Here is a 24,412-nt window from a genome sequence, read left to right as displayed (position 1 = left end):
AAGAAGCAGACGGGTGTTTTATATTGCTGTTTTTAAAATCATGATGTTTCATATATCTTCTCTTTGTATAATGTATTTCTTCCTCTGTTTCATTCACACTCACACCCACACTCATGAAATTCCATTCAGGTTAGCAATAAAAACTAAAAGTTACTTAAGAATAAATCTATAAAAATCACATATAACTTTTATGAAGAAAATTCTGAAAGTTTCTTGAAGGGCATAGAGTGAGAAAATTATGTACAACCATGGCCCTGGAACTCAATATGGGTGAGTGAACTCAATATTGGAAAAGTGACAATTCTCCTCAAATTGTCCTTATAATTTAGTGCAATTTTTTTTATAGATCTTGATAAGCTGACCATACATTCTATTGAAAGGTAAAGGTTCCAATTTAGCCACGATAAATTTGAGGTACAAGAATAAAGAAGAAAAGGTCATCCAACACGTATCAAGACATTTCATTTCCTTAAAAAAAGAGACTTTGGGAAATGAAGAAATAGACATAACATTTGTAGGCAACTCTTTATAGAAGTTTGGCTGTGCAGAGGAGCAAGAACACAATTTGCAATTTTTTTTTCTGGTACACAGAAACATTTCACCTTATAAGTCAGCTGCTTCCTGTGAAATTGAGATGTAGCTCAGGACACAAATAATGTAGCTCATGAAACAGATAATCTAGCTCAGGTTTTCCCTAACTTCCTAAGAATTGTCCAGGGTACCTGTCACAGCAGATTCTTTTGTCACATCCTAGACCAATTGCATCAGATTATCCAAGGGTGGGGCCTGGGGATCTTTATTTCCAATAAGCTGCCAGATGATTCTTATCTTTTGACAAGGTCATGCAGCACTGACCCCCACCCCCGACTTTTTTAACTTTAAGTCCTGGGTTACATGTGCTGAATGTGCAGGTTTGTTACATAGGCATAAATGTGCTATGATGGTTTGCTGCACCTATCAACCCGTCATCTAGGTTTTAAGCTCTGCATGCATTAGGTATTTGTCCCAGTGCTCTCCCTACCCTTTCCCCTGACCCCCTGACAGGCCCTCGTGTGTGATGTTCCCCTCCCTGTGTCCATGTGTTCTCACTGTTCAGCTCCCACTTATGAGTGTGAACATGCAATGTTTTGTTTTCTGTTCCTGTGTTAGTTTGCTGAGGATGATGGTTTCCAGCTTTATCCATGTCCCTGCAAAGGACATGAACTCATTCTTTTTTATGGCTGCATAGCCTTCCATGGTCTATATGTGCCACATTTTCTTTATCCAATCTATCATTCATGGGCATTTGAGTTGGTTCCAGGTCCTGGCTATTGTAAACAGTGTTGTAATAAATATACATGTGCATGTGTCTTTATAATAGAATGATTTATAATCCTTTGGGTATATACCCAGTAATGGGATTGCTGGATCAAATGGTATTTCTGGTTCTATACCCTTGAGGAATCACCACAGTGTCTTCCATAACGGTTGAACTAATTTACACTCCCACCAACAGTGTAGAAAGAATAATTGTTGTTAGAAATAAATGGTTGATAAAATATGTCTTGTGAAAGTTTAAATATAACTTTAAAATAAAAATGATCATTGAGAAAATGTATATTTTCCATGGATGGGAATTATTTCTACAGAATTTGGAGTCTGCTTTAGTTACCAAGGGACTCTTAAGTAAAATTCTTTATAAACGTGTCTAACTTGCCAAATTAAAAAGGAAACTTAAATTTATTTATGAGTTATAAATATTTAATTTTGTTAATTGGTGTAGAAATGCTTTTCTATATATTTTTATAAAAGAGGGAAACATAGTACAAATATTAGTTTGTAGTTTTATCCAACAAGATTTGTGATTAATGTGTTTGCATTTGTTACATTCAAGAGAGAAGCAGGTTTAGGATGTGGCAGAATAATTATAAAGGTTTCTGTTTCTTCTGAATTCTTACAGCCCTCAATTTGTACTTTTAAAGAGTGCTTTGATGGTATTTTTTCAATTACACAAGTAATGTATGGAAAGATTCTCATAGTAATTGATTAAAACAATTCAAAACATTAGTAATGACTAACAGATGAGTTCTATGTGCCTACTTGGAGTATTTTGTCATGGATTATCTAATTTAATTCTCAGAATTCTCAGAATTTTGTGAACTATGCCTCATAATTATTTTACAAAAGGGGAATTCCAGGTTTCTGCATCTGGAAAATAGTAGAACTAGATTTTGAACCCACATAATTTGACTCCAGAGTCCACATATATTCTGAATCACTTTCTAATGTGATCATCAACCATACATGGAAAGAAACTTCAAAAACTCCCTTCATCCCCACCTTCTCTCCCTGACACAGAGATTAGCAGTCTCAGCAATTTTGCTGTGTCCCCTTCTCATTCCCCTTGTATGCATTTGTGTGTATAGCTATACCTGTGCATGTGTGTCTTTTATTAAACATAAGTGGGATTTATACTACAGATTGTTTCATGATTTGATTTTCTGCAAAATAACTCTTAGAGTTTTAAATTTCATTACATATAATCTACTACATTTTTTAAAGGTGGCTAAATATTCCATAGTACGTATGTAGCAAACCTTTTTAAATGGTTGCCATGGGAATAGACAGACCTTTTCCAATTTTTCCCAATTATAAATGATGCTCTAATGACCATCCTTGTGCAAGGTGTGAATATGTCTGTAGGATAGACTCAAAGAGAATGGCTCATAAACAATCATATGAATAATTAAAATTCCAATAGATACTGCCAATCTGGGTTTCAAAAGGCTGTGCAAATTTACACTCCCTGCCATCAGCAAGTTCATTTTCCCACATCTCACCAGTACTTGATGCTATCAATCTTTCTAAATTTTTGCCAATCTAATGAGCAAATTAGATTTGCTACTTTATTTCTTAATTTCCTTTTTGTATCTTCTGTTTAATGCTATATGCATGCACCTGCTAAGGCAGTGCCTAAGATATAATAACACTCAATAAATACTTGTTGAATGAATCAAAGAATAAATATATTGGTCATTTGTATTTTTTTGGTAATTTATCAGCTCATATATTTTTTCCCATTTTTATTTCGAGCTATGTCTTTTTCTCATGCTTCATAAGAAACTTATATATTCTTGATGGTGGTCATTGTCTGTTATATATGCTGCAAATATTTTTTTCTACTCTATTGCTTGATTTAACTTTATGGAACATTTTTATTCAGAGAATTTTATTATTTATCTATTTATTTATTTATTATTATTATTATTATTTTTGAGATGGAGTCTTGCTCTGGAGTGCAATCGCACAATCTCAGCTCACTGCAAGCTCCTCCTCCCAGGTTCACGCCATTCTCCTGCCTCAGCCTCCTGAGTAGCTGGGACTACAGGCCCCAGCCACCATGCCCGGCTAATTTTTTGTAGTTTTAGTAGAGATGGGGTTTCACCGTGTTAGCCAGGATAGTCTTGATCTCCTGACCTCGTGATCCACCCACCTTGGCCTCCCAAGAGTGTTTTATTTTTTCAATATCAAATTTGAGTATCTTTCTCTTTATGCATAGAAATGCCTTTCCTAGAACCAAAGGTTATAAAAATATTCTAGTAGAATTTATTCTAATACTTATATAAATTTGTTTATAGTTCTTAAATTTATTTGATGTGTGTATGTCTGTGTGTGTTCCAATTAAGTGTGACTTTATATTTTCCTAAATAATGCCAATAGCATTAAATTCTTCTACATTCATAGTATTATTTCTTCATTTGTTCCTTGGTTGGTTTAGGGATGAAGTATCTGATAAATTAGAGAGAGGTCTACTGATTGATTAGAAAAGCCTTAAAAAGCTTGCCGTGTGCCTGAAATTCTGTTCCCTATGCTAGGGTACTGTTTTCAGAAGACCTTGTTCAATCTATATTTGCTACTTGGCAAATATAAAAACTGACAATGTGTCACCATCTTTTTGGGAAAAGCAGACTCTAACATTTCTGCCACCACAGGAACATCTAAAGCTACTTTGTGACTAAGAGTTTGAGTCTCTACCCTTACATTCTTTCTCAGCAGGCACATATTATTTAGTAAATCTGGTAAACTTGGGCCAAATTTTGCAGTAGACTTCTCCCTTGGATACTACCACTCTGGGATTTGGATACTTCATGGGTCATTAGCTATAAAATATCAGCCCTGCTTTTATCCCCTGTATGGTTCCTTTACTGCAGAATATTCCCAGCATGACTATCTGAAAGCAGTCTTTCAGAAACTCAGCCAAAGAGACCTTGCCACAGATGGTGAAGACACAAAAGGAAGGAAAGCATACATTCAGAATAGAGTCAGAGAACCTCTAATATGCCTTTTTAAAAATTTCATTTTTTCCACTTGTCAATTTTTGCTTTTGTTGCAATTGCTGTTGATGTCTTCGTCATGAAATCTTTGCCCATGCCTATGTCCTGAATGGTATTGCCTAGGTTTTCTTCCAGGGTTTTTATAGTTTTGGATTTTACATTTAAGTCTTTAATCCATCTTGAGTTAATTTTTGTATAAGGTGTGAGGAAGGGGTGCAGTTTAAACTAAAGAGCTTCTGAACAGCTAAAGAAACTATTAAAAAAGTAAACAGACAACCTACAGAATGGGAGAAAAGTTTTGCAAACTATGCATCTGACAATGGTTTAATATCTATAAGGAATTTAAACAAATTTACAAGAAAATAAACCAACTCTATAGAAAAGTGGGCAAAGGACGTGAATAGACACTTCTCAAAAGGAGACTGCAGAATACTCCCAGGATGACTATCTGAAAGCAGTCTTTCAGAAACATAAATGTGACCAGAGATCATATGAAAACAAGCTCAGCATCACTGACCATTAGAGAAATGCAAGTCAAAACCACAATGAGATACCATCAGAATGGTATCTACCAGTCAGAATGGTATCTCGTTACAATGAGATACTAGTCAGAATGGCAAATATTAAAAAGCCAAAAGATGACAGATGCTGGTAAGGTTGTGGAGAGAAAGGAACGGTTATACACTGTTGGTAGGAGTGTAAATTAGTCCAACCATTGTGGCAAAAAGTGCAGAAGACAGAGATTCCTCAAAGACCTAAAGACAGAAATCCCATTCAACACAGCAATCCCATGACTGGGTATATACCCAAAAGAATATAAATCATTGTATTATAAAGACACATATACGTGTATGTTCATTGCAGGACTATTCACAATAGCAAAAACATGGAATCAACCTAAATGCCCATCAATGACAGATAGGATAAAGAAAATGTGTTACATATACACCATGGAATACTATGCAGCCATAAAAAAGAATGAGATCATGTCCTTTGCAGGGACATAGATGGAGCTGGAGGCCATTAACCTTACCAAACTAACACAGGAATAGAAAACCAAATACTGCATGTTCTCACTTATACGTGGGAGCTAAGTGAAGAGAACATGTGGACACAGGAAAGGGAACAACACACACTGGGGCCTATAAGAGGATAGAGATTGGGAGGAGGGAGAGAATCAGGAAAAATAACTAATGAGTACTGGGCTTAATATCTGGGTGATGAGATAATCAGTACAACAAATCTCCGTGACACAAGTTTACCTATGTAACAAACTTGCACATGTACATGTGAACTTAAAAGAAAAGTTAAAAATTTCATTCGTTTTTCTATCTGTGTGAATACTTTTGCCTATGTCTTTCCAAATTTAGATTTTTTAAACTGCTCCCCATTGTGTCTTCTCTTAGAAATGGAAAAGCTGAAGTTTTGCTAGTGAAGTCTATGTCCTGAGTTGCAAAGTGCTTTTCTTCATCTCATCTCAATCTGAGCTTCCCTTTTCCCCAGTTAAAGGAGAATCTGTCCTCCATGGCTTCTAGTCTTTACTGAATCAAATTTTTTCCTCTTTCTTTTTTTGGCCTGGATTTTCCTTTAATTACACATTACACTGTGACCTCTCAAACTGGAGCCTTATTATCTTCCTTGGGAGAAGCAGAGGAGTATCAAGTTTATCAATCCTACTTGTGATTTCATCCTTCTATTACAGCTTCTCAGGTTGTGAGTTGTGATTTCATCCTTGTGTTACAGCTTCTCAGGTTGTGAGCATGTGCCAAAGTTTTATTTCAAACTTACAATAGGGAAGAGGCTTCTAAGAAAGCCAACTCAAAGATTTCCTCTTGGTAGAGGGATCTTATGGGGAAATGCATGGTTATGTAATCATTATTAGATTATATATTTTTAAAAAGCATGTATAGTTTAAGATCATTAGGCCTATTACAAGATGACTGCAAGCTGGTGGTGTTACTCTAATTTCTCAAAAGGAGTTTTTTTTTTTCTTTTTTTTTTATGACAAGGTCTCACTCTGTTGCCCACGCCGGAGTGCGGTAGTGTAATCATAGCTCACTGAAGCCTTGATCTCAGGGCCTCAAGTGATCCCCCCGCCTCAGCCTCCCTAGTAGCTGGGAATATAGGCATGTACCACCATGCCCAGCTAGTTTTGTTTTGTTTATAAAAAATTTCCAGAAGAGACAAGGTCTTTCTATGTTCCTCAGGTTGACTTCAAACTCCTGAGCTCAAGTGATCCTCCTGCCTCAACCTCCCAAAGTGCTGAAATTACAGGCATGAACCCCTGCACCTGGACTCAAAAGGAGTTTGAATCTTGTGAGAGTTTATTAGAAAATTGCTTCAGCATTTTATTATGAATAATAGATATTTTCCATAAGGTGCTGCTAATTACATAACTCAGAGTTCTACCTCAGCTCAAGTATGGGCAATTCTCTCTCTCTCTCTCTCTCTTTCTCTCTCTCCTTTTTGTTTTTTTGATAGAGTAATTCTTTTTTGAAGAACCATCTTGCTAAAAAAAAAATTTGTCTTATTGCATTCTATCCTAAGTGTATTATGGAGTTTGTTGCTTAGCCACTTTTTACATCTTTCACAAGTGGTGGAAATTAGACGTAGATTTAATTTTCACCATTACAATTGGCATCAATATTTTTATCCACATTGTTAGCAGGCCATTAAGCCATTTGCTAGTTAACATTTCTAAAATCAGTATGTCTTACAACTGAATATATATATGCTCCCATGCATACACCCACAGCCACCCTCCCCCACCACACCCAATAGAGCCATTGTTGTATTGATGGTAGGTCTTAAATAAACTTAAAAAGTACACATAGCATTATACAAACTGGCCCATGTTGCTTTTCATTGTTAGCTTCCTGAAAGTAGGCTGTTTTCTGGGTTTCTTCATTGTTTAATCTCTTTCTTGTGCCCCAACTCTCAGGAGGGTAAGATAATACAGTCTAGTCTCCATTCTGTGAGAAACTCTCACTGTTCATTGATTGGAGTGAGAAAGGGGAAGGGAGGATTTTTTTCCTTCTTGGGTGGAGAAACAGGAGTGGCTGCCGCGCTGTGCTCCAGATGGTATCCTTTCCTCCCAAACTGGTGATTCCTGGTTGCTTGGGAGCCTCTTCTCATGATGGAGATTCCGCCCATCCCTGTCTTGGGTTTGCAGTAGTTAATAACTTTATTCTCTCTTTCTTTGGGCGAGGCTACCTGAGTGTGTTTTTAATCCATGAATGTGGAGGAAGGGAAATTGCCTTCATTAGTTCAGGCTTGTGGTAAAAACAAAACAAAACAAGACCGTCCCCCCAGCCTCTCCCCACCCCCCCAAAAAAAAAACTATAGAAAAAAATCAAGTTTTACCCTGCCAAGGTGATTTGTTCTTAGTATACTCCGAGTTATTATTCTGTTAAAGATGTCTCTATCTCTTTTTTCTATCTGAATTATATTATGAAAGGTCTCCTTCCAGCCGGGGGCGGTGGCACACGCCTGTAATCTCAGCACTTGGGGAGGCCGATGTAGGTGGATCATGAGTTCAAGAAATGGAGACCATTCTGGCCAACATGGCGAAACCCCGTCTGTACTAAAAATACAAAAATTAGCCGGGCCTGATGGTGCATGCCTGTAGTCCCAGCTACTCGGGAGGCTGAGGCAGGAGAATCGCTTGAACCCTGGAAGGTGGAGGTTGCAGTGAGCTGAGATTGCACCACTGCTCTCCAGCCTGGCAACAGAGTGAGACTCTGTGAAAGAAAGAAAGAAAGAGAGAGAGAGAGAGAGAGAAAGGAAGGAAGGAAGGAAGGAAGGAAGGAAGGAAGGAAGGAAGGAGGAAAGGAGGAAAGGAGGAAAGGAGGAAAGGAAGAAAGAAAAGAAAAAAAGAAACAGAGAGAGAGAGGAGAGGGGAGGGGAGGGGAGGGGAGGGGAGGGGAGGAGAGGAAGAAGAAAGAGAGAGTCCCCTTCTGCAATCCCTTAATCACAGACCAGGCTCTTGAAGGAAAGTCATGAGGGCTGGCTAAAAACCCTGCAGTGCTGCATATTGTATGCCTCTTAGTATTGGGTGTGGTGCTTGACGCATACTTAGCAATGGCATCACATTTTGCTAGTGGTGGGTGCGTGTGGCAGGACTGGTGGCAGACAGGGCTTCTTATCAATATCACCACTGCCAGGAACTACTATTCCTCAATCTTGCTATTCTAGAAATGAGATTTTCTCAGTATACTCAGAAATAATTTGCTGCTCCATTGAAGACTCATATTGACAAAATTCCCATGATTTTAATAGATATACAAGAATGCTAATTAATTTATACTGGAGCACACCTGTTTTTGTAGTAACAAGAATACTCATAATCCTCTCTCCAAGACACCCTCCTTTCTACTTATCCAGGAATCTGAAAAACTGAACTATTACTTGGAGGATAGCTTGTATACCAGGCATCAGAACAAAAGTATAGAGTCAATATTTGGGGAAAATATTTTATCTAAGCTTTAGGAAATAAAAATGAAATCTCACTAGCCTATTTCTTTACCAAAAGTTGTTTTACTGATTGCAGTTGATTAAGATAATTAGTGCCCAAGAGAAAATCAGAATTAGGAAGCAGATAAAAAGGGGTTGGAGAGGGAACTTACTATTGAAAGAAAAATCGTGGTATGACCATCTTATTAGTGATTAAAATCCATACATCCAAGGATTTTCTGAGAGCCCCAAACAAAATAATTATCAGCTAGAAATAGACTTAAAAAATCTTGCCTGGGCCTCAGATTTAAAATACAAAAAAATACTCAAGGAAGTAATTGTGAATAGAAGTAAAACATGAGAAATGTAATGAATTTTAAAAAGTGGTATAACTGAAAAAAATGACAAAACCCATTTTTTTTCTTTTTTCTTTTCTTTCTTTTTTTCTTTTTCCTTTTTTTTTTTTTTTTTTTACAAAAATAGAGACTTGTGAATGAATCTGTGCCAAGTTTGTTTGAAATGCCTACTTAAACGAGTGGGGATGTCAGAATGTCTGTAATTACTATTTCTGAATTTCCTGTGGAGCCTATTTTGCAATACTGTGTTTGCAAGTCTTTTACCCCAGTTTGTGAGGAGATGAGGAAACAAAGGAAATAAGCAGGCATGAAAAAAGAAAAGAATTAAAAATATAAGAATAACAGATCTGAGTTGTACAAACACTTGAGATCATTAACATATATAACAGCTCTGTGCCATAAGAAAGTAATGTCTGAGCAGATAAATAATACAATCCGTTTGATTTTTTTGGTGTGAGAATAAAATAATCATTGAATTTAATGAAAGATAGACATTTAGACAAACTGTTTGGATGAAAAAGGAGAGAGGAAAAGGAAGGCTTTAAAGGAAAAAAAAATCCAAATAGGCACCATAATCTTGGGAAAGAGAAATTATATAAACATCAACAAATTTGGATCTGCTATTACATTGTATCTTTTACATATTAGTGATTTTGTGAGAAATGTCAAGTTATCTTTGGTTCCTTGCCTATAAAAATGGGAAAAATATACTCTTGGAACGGAGATTGTATCATGCTTCATGCTGTATCCTCAGCACCTAGAACAACATGTAACCTCAAGCAGGCCATCCAGGAATATTTTTTAACTAACTGAATAAAACTAGCCATGAGTCTCACCTGACATCTTCAGGAGGATGTCAGGATCATCATGTTACATATGGTCAGAATGATGTACAATCATCAAAATTGTGTGAAGGAATTTCAAATCCGTAAACGACAGGTAAATGAGGAGCTCTGTTAGAGATGAAGCCACAGCTCAATGGGAAGGGAAGTTGTCAATGCAGGGTGAGACTGGGCATATCAAGAACTGACTGTGTAAAAAGTGGTCACCTTCAATAATCATTGGAGAAATGCAAATCAAAACCACAATGAGATGCCATCTCACACCAGTCAGAATGGCTATTACTAAAAACATAAAAAAAACACATGCTAGCATGGTTGCAGAGAAAGAGAATGCTTATACACTGCTGGTGGGAGTATAAATTAGTTCAAGCATTACAGAAAGCAGTGTGGCTATTACTCAAAAACCTAAAGACAAAAATACCATTAAACCTAGCAATCCCATTACTGGATATATATCCAAAGGAATATAAATCATCCTACTATGAAGACATATACACATGTGTGTTTATTGCAGCACTGTTCACAATAGCAAAGACATGGAATCAACCTAAATGCCCATCAGTGACAATATTGGATAAAGAAAATATGGTACATACATACCACGGAATACTATTCAGCCATACAAAGAACAAGATTATGCCCTTTGCAGCAACATGAATGGAACTAGAGGCCATTATCCTTAGAAAACTAATGCAGGAACAGAAAACCAAATACTGCATGTTCTCACGTACAAGTAGGAGTTAAATAATGAGAACACATGTACACATAGAGAGGAACAACACACACTGGGGTCTGCTGGATGGTGGAGGGTGTGAGGAGGGAGAGGGTCAGAAAAAAATACCTATCAGATACTATGCTTATTGCTATGCTTATTGCGTGAATAATGAAATAATCTCTACACTAAACTCTTGTGACACGAGTTTACCAATATAACAACCTGTACATGTACCCCTGAACCTAATGAAAATTAAAAGAAAGAAAATGTCTAGGCAGAGAAGTCATTGGAAAGCTCTTCATAAACAAGTTTTAGGAGAACTAAATTTATGTTCATACTGATTATAAGAGCATGAAAGTGTTTTTTTGTTTTTCTAGGAACAGAAACAAACAATCGCTATTTAAAAAAGCAAACAAACACCACCTCTGGATTGATGGTTGTCAAAGAGAAACCTATATATATTAAAATACTTGTGTTATTTTCACTGCTATCATACTGACAAACCTCACCACTTGTACCGACTTTGAAATAGCAGTGAAGCAAGAGCAAAATGGTTTTATTTATTCATTTTTGGATGGGTGCTAAGGATATTTTTATCCATAGTCAAGAACTAATTTAAAAGCATATTATTTGGTACGGAGGTGGCATGAAATAAAAAGAATACTAAAAGTTTCTATTTGTTCAGTTAAAAATTGGGAACAGACAAAGTAAATAACATATGTACCACAGTTACAGGTTATGGAAATTTATGAAGAAAATAAATACCTAGGGAAAAGAAAGGAATAAACTCCATGACAGAAAAAAGAAAAGGGATAGGAATGCTTGTAGGGGAGCAAACTTTCATCCTGAATGGGCCTGGCAGATGGTATCGGTGCCAACTGGCTGGATAGAGACTGAGGTGATGGAGACTTGTTCTGTCTGGAAGCATAGAAGTGACTCAGTGCTAGCTCTTTGCTCCTATGGGACTAGGACCTTGTGTTGCCAGATCTTGTTTGTTTTTAAGAAGCATCTGAAATATGGAATTTTTTAACATTCATACTTTATTTAAATGTTGACATCAATTTTAGATTTTGAGAAAGAGAGAGCACTCCATACAAAAGTATATATTTGAGGGTTGGATTCTTTAAGGCAAAAAGAAAATGATGGAAAAAGGCATAGGAATTTTGAGGTAAGAGGGGAAAGTGGAAGACAGCCAGGCAAGGAAAAGCAGAAATGAGAAAGAGAGAGAGTAAGTGAAATATAAAGGCCTTTATCTCTTGCTCACCCTACCTAGTCTCCATCTCCACACACCTGCTCATCTAAACAGGAAACACCCTTTCCAAAGCCTCAGCTCCTTAAATCAGCTCAAGCATCTGCTCATTTGAGGCAGCGTCATTTTCCTCTTCCTTGGCAAGTTCTTGGGTGAAAATGTACACCATGACCTTTAAGTGGTCCCACCAGTTCCACAGGTAGCATCCACAAGTTCTGCTGATGGTTTTGGACATTCTTTCAAAAGCTCCATACATTAGCCAGGCCTGCTAGCCTGGGACTGTAGACCCAACTACTAAGGAGGCTGAGACAGGAGGATCCCTTGAGCCCAGAGGTTGAAGGCTGCAGTGAGCCTTGATTGTGCCACTGCACTCTAGCCTGGGTGACAGAGTGAGAACCTGTCTAAAAAAAATTTTAAATGTCCCTCAAAATTCTTTTTTAACTGGCCTAATAAAATGTGGTTGGTATATGACCTGGCATTCTTTCTGGGCTTTCTAGTTGAGCTAGCTTTCTAGTCTTTGAAAGGTTCTTTCCTCTTATTTATCTCTCTCTTTATTTTCCCCATTTTTCCTCTCACTCATTTCCTCCTTTCCTTTCTGCCTCCTTCCCCGCTTTCCTTTCCCTTCCCTTCCCTTCCTTTCCCTTCCTTCTCTCCTTTCTCCCTTCTTCCCTTCTCTACTTAAAAAAAATTCTTTCTCAAATAGCTCTCTTAAATGGAAAAATCTGCTTTCACATTCCCTTAGCCTTGCTGCATACACAGACACACAGGCTGGGCATTTAAAATTTGACGTACATTTATCTTGGGTTTACAATGAACCCTTCACAAATGTTTTTCAGCTTCCTGTGGGTTATTGAATTTTTAAATGCTATTATCCAATTTTTCCCCTGACTAATCTTTAAAAATTTTTCATGTTCTTCTTCTATAATTAAATAACTAGGATGGATTTTTTTCATTTTGCTTTCTCTCTTTCACTGGTTTGCTCAATTTAGGTGGCATCATCATGAATATGTATCTAGGGCTCACACCATAATGCACTGTGCAAGGTGATGGTGATCTAGGCAACACTATGATACTGTTCTTGTTTTCAAGTTGCCTGTAATCAGTTTGGGATTGATCAAGATGGGGAGACAAGATACACATGAAAAGATACATGATGATAGAAACTCATATATGCCAGGTGGCAGAAAAGTAGGTGAATACTAAAGGAATTCAGTTGCTGAATGATTATTATTTTGCCTGGGATAATCAGAGGAGGAAGGGTAAAAGCACTCATTGTGTGTTTACTGTGTGCTAGGCATTTCCCATGTGCCATTTTTCTTTTCTGTGTTTTTTTTTTATGTTTGTTTGTTTGTTTGTTTTGTGACAGAGTTTCACCCTTGCTGCCCAGGCTGGAATGCAATGGCATGGTCTCTGCTCATGGCAACCTCCGCCTCCCAAGTTCAAGCAATTCTCCTGCCTCATCCTCCCAGGTAGCTGGGATTACCAGGTGCCCGCCACCATGCCCGGCTAATTTTTTTATTTTTAGTACAGATGGGGTGTTACCATGGTGGCCGGGCTGGCCATTTTTCATTACTTATCTTTTTCAAAAAACTGGTGTAGTTCTAATGTTTTTCAAAATGATGAATCTAAGACTCGGATCAAAGTGACTTTCCCAAGAACACAGAGCTAGTAAACTGAAGATCCAGGATCTGGAAGAAATAGTCATGACATGTTTGGGAGTCTGAGAGGAAGAGGATCCTTATGGGGTATAGGAGAGAGAAAAGTTTCAGTGATAAAAACTGGATTGTACAATGCTTGGAATGCCAACTTCTTAGGGTATACTTCGTGTGCACTAGAAGACGGTTCTATTCTAGTGAAATACTGTGCTACTTTACACAGGTAACATATCTGCTAAAATATTCCTATTTCAAATAGGAGTTTAGAAAATACATTCTGCACATCTTTTTGTCTATCAATTACTGGTCTAGATATCTATCCTACAGAAATACTGGCATAGTGCACATATAAGGGGTTTATTATAGCCATTGCTTGTAATAGGGAAAAGAACAGAATTAACTTATGTGGCAAAGACTGGCTAGATGCATATAAAGACTGTTTCCACTTCCTGGCACGAACTCAACTACATTTCCCAGCCCTTTTGGTGGTCTGTATGACCAGATCTTGCCAACAGAACGTGAGTAGGAGAGATAAATCACTTCCAGTCCAAGCAAGGCATGGAAGAGTGGGTGTGGCTTCACCTTTTCTCTTTCTTCTTGTCTGCTGGATAAGGAAGGAGCCTGAGGCCTGAAGGGCCATGGTAAAAAGAACACCCCCTGTGACACATTGGATTGTGATGTGAGTTCAGCCATAAACTTTACTACTCAAAGTTTCAGCATTGTTTGTTTTAGGTGTTAGCCTATCATAATTAATAAAAGCTGATATACATCAAGAGGAATGACTTAATAACTTATGCTTACTTCCATATTATGGACAGCTATGTGGCAGGCTGCAAGCATTGGGCAGATTTTTGATCCTGTCATAGAAACATCTCCAAGATATGTTGGTAAGCATGAAAAGCATTTCACAAAATAGTATGTATAGTATCCCACTTATAAACACCTGCCATCTCAAACTGTTTGTGTGTATGTGTATGAGAATGCATACATAGAGAAATAGTTAAAAGAATACTGGACTTGAACAAAGGGGACCTTCATATTTTACTCTATCTACTGTATTATTGGAATTTTTAATGATAAAAATGTATGTATTATTTTTTAAATATAAAAGGCAAAATATTGTTCAGACATTTTTACAGGCTTATTGTAAGGCTCAATAAATATAATAATTATAAAAATTATTAGGAGAAGTGCTAAATATATATCAAATATTTTTATTATGACAAACCTTTTCAAATGTCTCTTGCTAAGATGTCTACTTAGATTTCTAACCAAACTATAATTTTTTGTACCATAGGAACATTTTTCAAAGTTTCAGGTTGCTAGGCTATCTCAGCTGCCTAGTAAAGAATCACTGTGGTTACAATTTGAGATGCCTCCTGTCCTCTCATGCTTTTTGCCTCACTCATTTTCCTCTCCCACTCAGTTCTTCTAGAGAGCAAATATTATTAGGGGGAGGGAAAGAGTTCTCTTTCCTCTGAGAGTGGCATAGAAACTTCTTCCCAATTAAATAAAAAGATTTATAAATGGGGTTAAGAGGTGCTCACGTGACAGGAGTTTTCAGTTGTCTGCTTTGGAAAGAGAGGTGGTAAATAATGAGGATGTAATAATATCAGAAGGAGGAGCAGATAATTCTAGTTTATTGGGAGACTTGAAGGCAAATGGAAGTTGTTCTTCTAATTAGTTTAAATAGCAATTAATTCAGAGGCAATTGGTAAGTAGACCAGAGTATAGGTGTAAATGAAAGTCCCCCATAAGAAGAAACTAGAGGAAGCAGCATGGACACGCATCTGAACTGGCCTGAGTTTGAATCTTGATTTAGTTAACTACATCATATGCAATTTGGCAGGATAAAATGTTTTTCAAATACTTAAGACTTTGTTTGATACCCGTGAGGCACTCCATCAGTGTTTTTAAAAATGGGGTTTTAAGAACTGATTTTTAGTGAGTATTTCACTTAAAAAATTATTGTTTATGTCACTATTCTGCTAAACAACTTTCTGTTTTGAGGGTCATTCTCTTGTTTAGCCAATTTTATTTTGTTTTATATTTTATTTTATTATTTTGAGACAGGGTCTTGCTCTGTTGCCCAGGCATGATCACAGCTCACTGCAGCCTCAAATTCCCAGACTCAGGAGATCTCCTCACTTCAGCCTCCCAAGTATCTGGGACTACAGGGATGTGCCACCACACCCAGCTAATTTTTTTTTTTTTTTTTTTTTTTGGGTAGAGACAGGGTTTTGCCATGTTGCCCAGGCAGGTCTCAAACTCCTAAGCTGAAGGCATCTGCCTGCCTCCACATCGCAAAGGGGTGGGATTACAGGTGTGAGCCACCGCACCAGGCCTCATCAATTTTAGTTAGTAGGAAATCTTAGGACCTGAGAGGAGGAGAAGGAGGAAGGGAGATTGAGAAGAACAATGAAAGGATGAGGAGGAGTTGAAGGAAAGAAGAGGATAAAATGGAGAAGGTTAATAGGAGGAAGAATGGGAGACGAAGGGGACAGAATAAAGTGAAGGAGAAGGAGGAGAAATAAATGTGATTAAAGTCACTTTTATTTGTGTGTCTAGATCACAAAAATGTTTTTTTAATGAGATAATAGGATAAAATTATTTCTCTTTTTAATGTAAATTTTTTATGACAACTTTTACTTTTACATTGTCTAATTAGTTCACAACTTATTCCCAGAAGTAATCTATCAGTGGTATTATTATTTATAATGCTACCTATTTTATTAAAATTTAAATTTTATTTGATTGTCCCGGCATTAATTTGCTAATCACATAAAAATATCTATGTATCAATATTTTCTGCTAGAAAGTTTAGAAAAGGTATGGTTCAAATGTACTGATATATTGATAAAAAGAAAATAAATTATTAAAAGATTACATTTAATTTTTTTTTTTTTTTTGAGATGGAGTCTCACTCTGTCACCCAGGCTGGAGTGCAGTGGCACAATCTCAGCTCACTGCAAGCTCTGCCTCCCCAGTTCATGCCATTCTCCTGCCTCAGCCTCCCGAGTAGCTGGGACTGCAGGTGCCCGCCATCATGGCCAGCTAATTTTTTGTGTTTTTAGTAGAGACAGGGTTTCACTGTGTTAGCCAAGATGGTCTTGATCTCCTGACCACATTATCTGCCCGCCTCAGCCTCCCAAAGTGCTGGGATTACAGGCGTGAGCCACTGGGCCTGGCCTACATTTATTTATTTTATTTTATTTTTTTTTCACAGAAGAAATTATTTCATTCCACTTGAGGAAAGTAAAGGATACATTCATTCTTTGCCTGGAAAAAGTGATTTTCCCATGGGACTCCAGGCCCTGCCTGGTGAAGTTCTGGGGGCAGATGTTAGAGGAACCTGTGGCCCTCAATGGCACAGACAGCACAGACATTTGGCTGGAAAACACTTACATGATTAACACATTTCCTGTAGCAAAAGTTCAGAAATTCTTTTTATCCTGAAGATCTTTCTGGTGTCTAGGAAAACATTTATCATTGAAGATAATTTGAATTTGCTAATTGAGCCCTAGGCCAATTGTTTTTTCACAAAACTGAGATGACAAATTGGAAGCCAATCTCAAGTACTCCTTGGCCACACTCCCATCCTTGTACATGGTGAGATCTTTTAAAATTCTCTCCAGGCCTGATGTATCAAAGGCCATAACCATCCCTAAGCCCAGCATTTGTGCAGTGTTTTTTCCTCCTGTCCATATGCCTTGGAGGCTGGGCCGCCAGCCACCTCCACCCCTCCCTGCCCATCTGTGCTACAGGCCACTGACTCCAAGGCAGCAGCAGGCTGTCACCCCTCCAGCCCATCCACAGCACTGCTGTTGCCTTGTCAGGGAGGAGGACCAGGTAAACCACAGGCCTCTTCACTCAGGTATCAGGCCCCGTGTTTTGATGGCCTTTCTTTGGCAAAGGTCACCTCTAGCCCCTCCGTGAAGCATTTGGTCCTTTAACATTACGAGCTACAGTGTACATAGAGTGTTATTTTAGGGGCATCACCCAAAAAAAAAGGACTGAGCCACATTCTCATGCTGTGACACTAGAGTTCCTAAGAACTGAGTTAGGGAAGCATCAGGGAACACCCTGTGCCAAATAGCACAGGAGCTGCTGCTGTCAGCAGCGCTGGCCTGGCGACTGCGCAGCTTCAGGTAGATATCCATGCTGGTGTCTCAGCAACTGGCACCCATCCTCCTCTCCAGATGCTGGCCAGCAAGCACTCCTTCCAAGGAAGCCTCCTGGGAGAATCTAGGGAGCCTCTGAGGAATTGGGCAATGGCCCTGTGTGTGTATGCTCGGCTTGAGACATGTCTGTGTGTCAGACTAAGCAGCTCTAAATGAGGATAGGAGCAGAACTGCCCTTTATTCAACAGTGCAGAACTGCCCTTTGTTCAACAGTACAGCAGTTTGGACTTGGGGCTTTTTCAATTCTAGAAATGGCATTGCCTCAAAAAGACTAACCGATGCAGCAAATATGAAGTAGGGCTTGTTACAATTGTAATTTGTCACTCTCTAAAACGGGGGTGACATGCCAAGATTATTCCACAGCATCTTTGCCAGGGAGACAGAGAACAACCCTTCTCAGAGCCAGTCCCTGCTCCCCAGCAAGCAGGGAAACTGCAACAACCAGGTGACCCACACTAATCACAGGGGCTCCCACACTACAGGTCCCTCGGCCAAGGCCATTCCTTTCTCTCCAAGCATATCCAACTTGGGGACCCACACAGTGCTGCTGTGAAGACATGGCCAGTCCACTAAATGTCTACAAGAGATAACCATCTGTCACATGTAAACACCTTGCTGCTGATCCTCTCTGGATAGAAGAGGCTAAGGGTGCTGGTGTTTTTGATCCTGGAGGCTTGGGTTGGGTGAGGCCATTCTTCAGGGTCACTGCAATTGAGAACACTGTGGTGACTTCTGAAACGTGTCCATCCTTCCCAGGACACAAAATGCAGCACCCCTAGGATGTGACCAGTGACAGCTGATGCACTTCAAGAGCCAATTGCAAAAGCTGGGCAGGTTCTTTAAACACAAAGGTTAGTTCCCTGGCTGGGTGGTCTGACTGAACTGGCTGTCTGAAGAGGTTGTGGTTGGCATGGAATCGCTCACCTGGGGATTTGCCCTGGCATTGTACTCATTGCCATGGAACCACTGGGGACAGGAGTTGTGTTCATGCTATTAGGGGTCTCGCCAGTAGCCTGTATTTTAAAATAGACCAAATGAAAGATGGGCAAAAGAATCCCAACTAGAAGCATGATAAAAAAAGACATTCCATCACTGAATTCCACAGTCTGCACCATTTGTTGGCATCTTTTGAGGAGCTGGGAGCAGTTGCTGATAGGAGGGTCTCTATGCAGTAACTTTCCCATAAAAAGATTTCTGACTGCAATGCACACTCAATATTCTGGTCAATCTCCTTAAAGAAATCCATCAGTTGACTGGCCTGGGCATCAGTGTCTGTGGCTGCTATCTGGATTTGGCAGTTCTGTGGTCACTTCGGTCTCTGAAAATGAGCTCAGAAGGGGTTTTAGTTCTTTGTGGGTCTCTGTTAGGATCCCCTTGTTTTTCACTGGAATCATAATGGATTCCAAGGCATATAAGTCTGAAAGGTCAACAACTCTCATGAAGTTGTTGACCTTGATATCTGTGACTTTACAGCTGTACTGCAAAGCCAGCTTGTTGAGGCTGTCCTCCTGGGCCAGCCCCTGCTGCAGTGGCACTGGCACCTGCTCCTGGCTGGTGGGGCTGGTAGGCACTGCTCTTCAGGGCTCCTTGTCCCAGGCTGCAGAACCACAGGGTGTGAGGGTGAGTTCCTCAGAGGAGTCCCCATTGGCATTCTTTTTTTGTTTTGTTTTTTGAGATGGAGTCTCGCTCTGTTGCCCAGGCTGGAATGCAGTGGCATGATCTCGGCTCACTGCAACCTCTGCCTTCTGAATTCAAGCGATTCTCCTGCCTTAGCCTCCGCAGTAGCTGGGATTACAGACATGTGCCACCACGCTCGGCTAATTTTTGTATTTTTAGTAGAGACAGGGTTTCACCATGTTGGTCAGGCTGGCCCCTTCCATGAAAGGAGGGGGTTCCTAAACGAAAGCTCACACAAAAACGCACACGGAGCAGACAACCCCAAGGCTTGTAAGGGCAGCGCCCCAACATTCCACAAAGACAGAACCTCAGCCACGTGGGGTCAGCCTTGGACACTCAGGGTCACCGCCCATCCAGCTGCAGAAGGGTCGCCCAGGAGCCCGGGGAATGGTGGCTTGGCCCCAAACCAAGGAGTGAGACAGACTGGGAGGCTGAGCCCACACAGACCCCCCAGCCAGGACTGTGGACCTCTCCTCCAGGCTAGGTACCTCAGCCAAATTTAAATTTATATTGTTGGAATCGTTAGTGACAGAATATACAGGTCTTATATAGGTCGATGTAAAAGTAATTGCGGTTTTTGCCATTACTTTTAATAGAGCTCGTTGAGACGCCATGGTTTGTGATTTGTTGGTTGCATTGACTATTTCTCTTGTTTTCTCAATTCCCCATACCACACAAGAACTATTTTAGGTGTGTTTGTATCTTAATATTAACTGTGCCATTTACCATTGCTACTTTATCTGTTTAGGTTTGTTGATTAAATGTTCAAAAAATTTCTGTGTGCTGCCCAAGTTGATCTTGCAAGTGATTACTGGTAGGTAGTGAAAGTCTGACTGTATAACTTTTAAGTCCTTTTCACATATGTAAGATAAGTCTACACAATTATTCCTCATAAATATAAAGTTAGAAATATTAAGAATTCTCATATTTGAAGATAACATAAAGTACAATTTAAAGAAGTAAACTTGTAAGTTCACTTGAGAACTACTGTTAGTGACCTTCATTATCACACCATTTGGTGTGGAAGTTAAACTGCTTATCTTAGAGTCAAAAAATATCCTTGATTACAATGCATCTGCTGGAATACAACTCAGCGTCTTTGGGCCAACTAGCATATTGTAGAACGAATAAAGAAAAGGCAAATGTAAATTAAGGGTCATGATATCAGCCATATGAGCACAAAATGTTATGGTGAAACTCAAGTAAGAAAATAGGCCGGGCATGGTGGCTCATGCCTATAATCCCAGCACTTTGGGAGGCCGAGGCGGGAGGACCACTTGAGGTCAGGAGTTCAAGACCAGCCTGGCCAATATGGCAAAACCTTGTCTCTACAAAAACTACAAAAATTAGCTGGGTGTGGTGGTGTGTGCCTGAAATTCCAGCTACTCGGGAGGCTGAGGCATGAGAATGGCTTGAACCCAGGAGGCGGAGAGGTTGCAGTGAGCCGAGATCTCGCCACTGCACTCCAGCCAGGGTGATGGAGTGAGACTCTGTCTCAAAAAGAAAAAAAAAAAAAAAAGTGTGTGAAAATACTTTGCAAACACAAGGCATATAAGCCTTGATGAACGGGGTGATGGAAGATATTTCTGACCGCCTATAGGCAACTCAGAGGCATTTTCTTTCTTCTAGAATCTTCCCTGTTTAGTGGAAATTGGATGCCTGGAAACAACATTTTCAGAATCCTTGCCAGCAGAATTCTGGGTTAGAGTCTATCAACTCTATCAATTCTATCAATGAGAGGTGTCTGTGTGTTATTTGAAAGACTGAAGACTGCTTCAGCAGCAGTGGATGGATTCATGAGGAGCAACCTGAGAGAGGCCTTTTTGTAGAGGTCTCTGGGCATTTACTTGAATATCACCCACCATGGAGCAAGAAGACCTATGTTCATTGCCAGCTATATCCTGCAATGCTTGTAACCTTTGAAGTTTCTGAAAGACACTAGTGACCCTGAGAGTTAGTGCTGGCTTTTTCTGACCTTCATTCCACCAGTCCTTCCACTGATTTTGTAATCATCGAAGTTACCGGATATAACATCCTATTGCTTGAAACAGGTAAAATGAATTTTGCTTTTCTGAATGAATCCTGGCTGAGTTGGGAAATAATTTACACATTTACAATCAAATATGTGACTATTTGTTTTCTTTTAATTTGTGTATTATTTATAATATATTTAAGGTGTACAAGTGCAGATTTCTTACATGCATATATTGCACAGTTGTGAAGTCTGGGCTTTTAGTGTACCCATCAACCAAATAGTGAACATCGTACTCAATAGGTAATTTTTAAGCCCTCACCTCCCTCCCATCCTTCCACATTTTGTAGTCTCCAGAGTCTATAATTCCACTTTGTATGTCCACGTGTACCCATTGTTTAGCTCCTACTTGTAAGTAAGAACATGCAATGTAAGTTATTTCCCTTGACACAATGGCCTTCAGTTCCATCTGTGTTGCCACAAAAGACATAATTTCATTCTTTTTATGGTTGAGTAGTATTTCATAGTGTGTGTGTCTATAAATAAAATATTTTCTTTATTCAATCCTCTGTTAATGGACACTTTGGTTGATTCCATATCTTTGATATTGTAAACAGTGCTGCGATAAACATTGGTGCAGATTTTTTTTTTTTTTGAGACAGAGTTTTACTCTTGTTGCCCAGGCTGGAGTGCAATGGTGGAATTTTGGCTCACTGCAACCTCCGCCTCCCAGGTTCAAGTGATTCTCCTGCCTCAGCCTCCCTAGTAGTTGGGATTACAGGCATGTGCCACCACGCCTGGCTAATTTTGTATTTTTAGTAGAGACGGGGTTTCTCCATGTTGGTCAAGCTGGTCTCGAACTCCTGACCTCAGATGATCTGCCTGCCTCAGCCTCCCAAAATATTGGGATTACAGGCATGATCCACCGTGCCCAGCCGCAAGTATCTTTTTGATATAATGATTTATTTTCCTTTGGGCATATACTCAATAGTGGAATTGCTGGATTGAATGGTAGTTCTCATTTTAGCTCTTTGAGAACTCTCCATACTGTTTCCATAAATATTGTACTAATCTACATCCCACTGACAGTGTATAAGCATTTCCTTTTCTCCACATCCTCAGCAACACCTGGTTTATTTTTGACTTTTTAATAATAGCCATTCTGATTGGTGTAAGGTAATATCTCATTGTGGTTTTAATTTGCATTTCTTTGATGATTAGTGATGTTGATTTTTTCATATGCTTGTTCACCATTTGTATATCTTCTTTGAAAAATGTCTGTTCATTTCCTTTGCCCATTTTTTAATGGGGTTATTTGTTTTATTGTTGATTTGTTTGAGTTACTTGTAGATCCTGGATATTAGCCCTTTGTCGGATACATAGTTTGCAAATATTTTTTCCCATTCTGTAGGCTTTCTGTTTACTCTATTGATTGTTTCTTTTGCTGTGCAGAAGCTTTTTAGTTTTAAGTCCCATTTGTTTGTTTTTGTTTTTGTTGCATTTGCTTTTGAGGACTTAGTCATAACTACTTTGCATGGCCACTGTTCAAAAGAGTTTTCCTAGATTTTCTTTGAGAGATTTTTATAGTTTCAGGTATTATGTTTAAGTCTTTAATTTTACCCTAAGTTAATTTTTGTGTATGGTGAAAGGTATAGGTTCAGTTTCATTCTTCTGCATATGATTACCCAATTTTCCCAATACCATTTATTGAATAGGGTGTCCTTCCCATATGCATAGTTTTGTTGACTTCGTTGAAGATCAGTTGATTGTATGTATTTGGCTTTATTTCTCGGTACTTTATTCTGTTCCATTGAGATCTGAATGTTTATTTTATTTTATTTTTACCAGCATGGCTATAGTCACCATACTGTTTTGGCTACCATAGCCTTGCTGTATAATTTGAAGTCAGGTAGTGTGATGCCTCCAGATTTGTTCTTTTTGCTTATGACTGCTTTGGCTATTCAGGCTCTTTTTTGGTTCTATATAAATTTTAGAATTGTTTTTTCTAATTCTGTGAGAAATGACATTGGTAATTTGACAGGGATTGCATTGTGTTTGTAGATTGCTTTAGGCAGTTTAGTCATTTTAACAATAATGATTCTTCTAATCCATGAGCATGAGATGTTTTTCCATTTGTTTGTATAACATATTATTTCTTTTTTTCTTTTTATTTATTTTTTATTATTGTACTTTAAGTTTTAGGGTACATGTGCACAACGTGCAGGTTTGTTACACATGCATCCATGTGCCATGTTGGTGTGCTGCACCCAGTAACTCGTCATTTAGCATTAGGCGTATCTTCTAATGCTATCTCTCCCCCCTCCCCCCTACCCCACAACTGTCCCCGGAGTGTGATGTTCCCCTTCCTGTGTCCATGTGTTCTCATTGTTCAATTCCTACCTATGAGTGAGAACATGCGGTGTTTGTTTTTTTGTCCTTGTGATAGTTTACTGAGAATGATGATTTCCAGTTTCATCCATGTCCCTACAAAGGACACGAACTCATCATTTTTTATGGCTGCATAGTATTCCATGGTGTATATGTGCCACATTTTCTTAATCCAGTCTATTGTTGTTGGACATTTGGGTTGGTTCCAAGTCTTTGCTATTGTGAATAGTGCCGCAATAAACATACGTGTGCATGTGTTTTTATAGCAGCATGATTTATAATCTTTTGGGTATATACCCAGTAATGGGATGGCTGGGTCAAATGGTATTTCTAGTTCTAGATCCCTAAGGAATTGCCACACTGACTTCCACAACGGTTGAACTAGTTTACAGTCCCACAAACAGTGTAAAAGTGTGCCTATTTCTCCACATCCTCTCCAGCACCTGTTGCTTCCTGACTTTTTAATGATGGCCATTCTAACTGGTGTGAGATGGTATCTCATTGTGGTTTTGATTTGCATTTCTCTGATGGCCACTGATGATGAGCATTTTTGCATGTGTTTTTTGGCTGCATAAATGTCTTCTTTTGAGAAGCGTCTGTTCATATCATTCG

At 38.9% G+C, this 24,412-nt stretch overlaps 1 long non-coding RNA gene and 1 pseudogene across 1 annotated transcript in view; one reads left to right on the top strand and one right to left on the bottom strand.

Annotated features, from left to right (window-relative positions):
- The window catches only part of LOC134736383 (uncharacterized), a 250,849-nt gene that overhangs the window by 120,548 nt on the left and 105,889 nt on the right, over positions 1–24,412 (top strand). Inside the window, exon 3 of the long non-coding RNA XR_010120386.1 lies at positions 21,070–21,491. This is a non-coding gene — a long non-coding RNA (uncharacterized lncRNA). The remainder of the gene's footprint in view (positions 1–21,069; positions 21,492–24,412) is intronic.
- Positions 18,616–19,408, bottom strand: LOC129480155 (lysM and putative peptidoglycan-binding domain-containing protein 4-like; annotated as a pseudogene).

This window comes from Symphalangus syndactylus, chromosome 4 (genome assembly GCF_028878055.3).
Source record: "Symphalangus syndactylus isolate Jambi chromosome 4, NHGRI_mSymSyn1-v2.1_pri, whole genome shotgun sequence".
Taxonomy (NCBI): domain Eukaryota; kingdom Metazoa; phylum Chordata; class Mammalia; order Primates; family Hylobatidae; genus Symphalangus; species Symphalangus syndactylus.
Note: the sequence above shows the minus strand (reverse complement) of the source record. Positions and strands in the feature narration are given on the sequence as shown.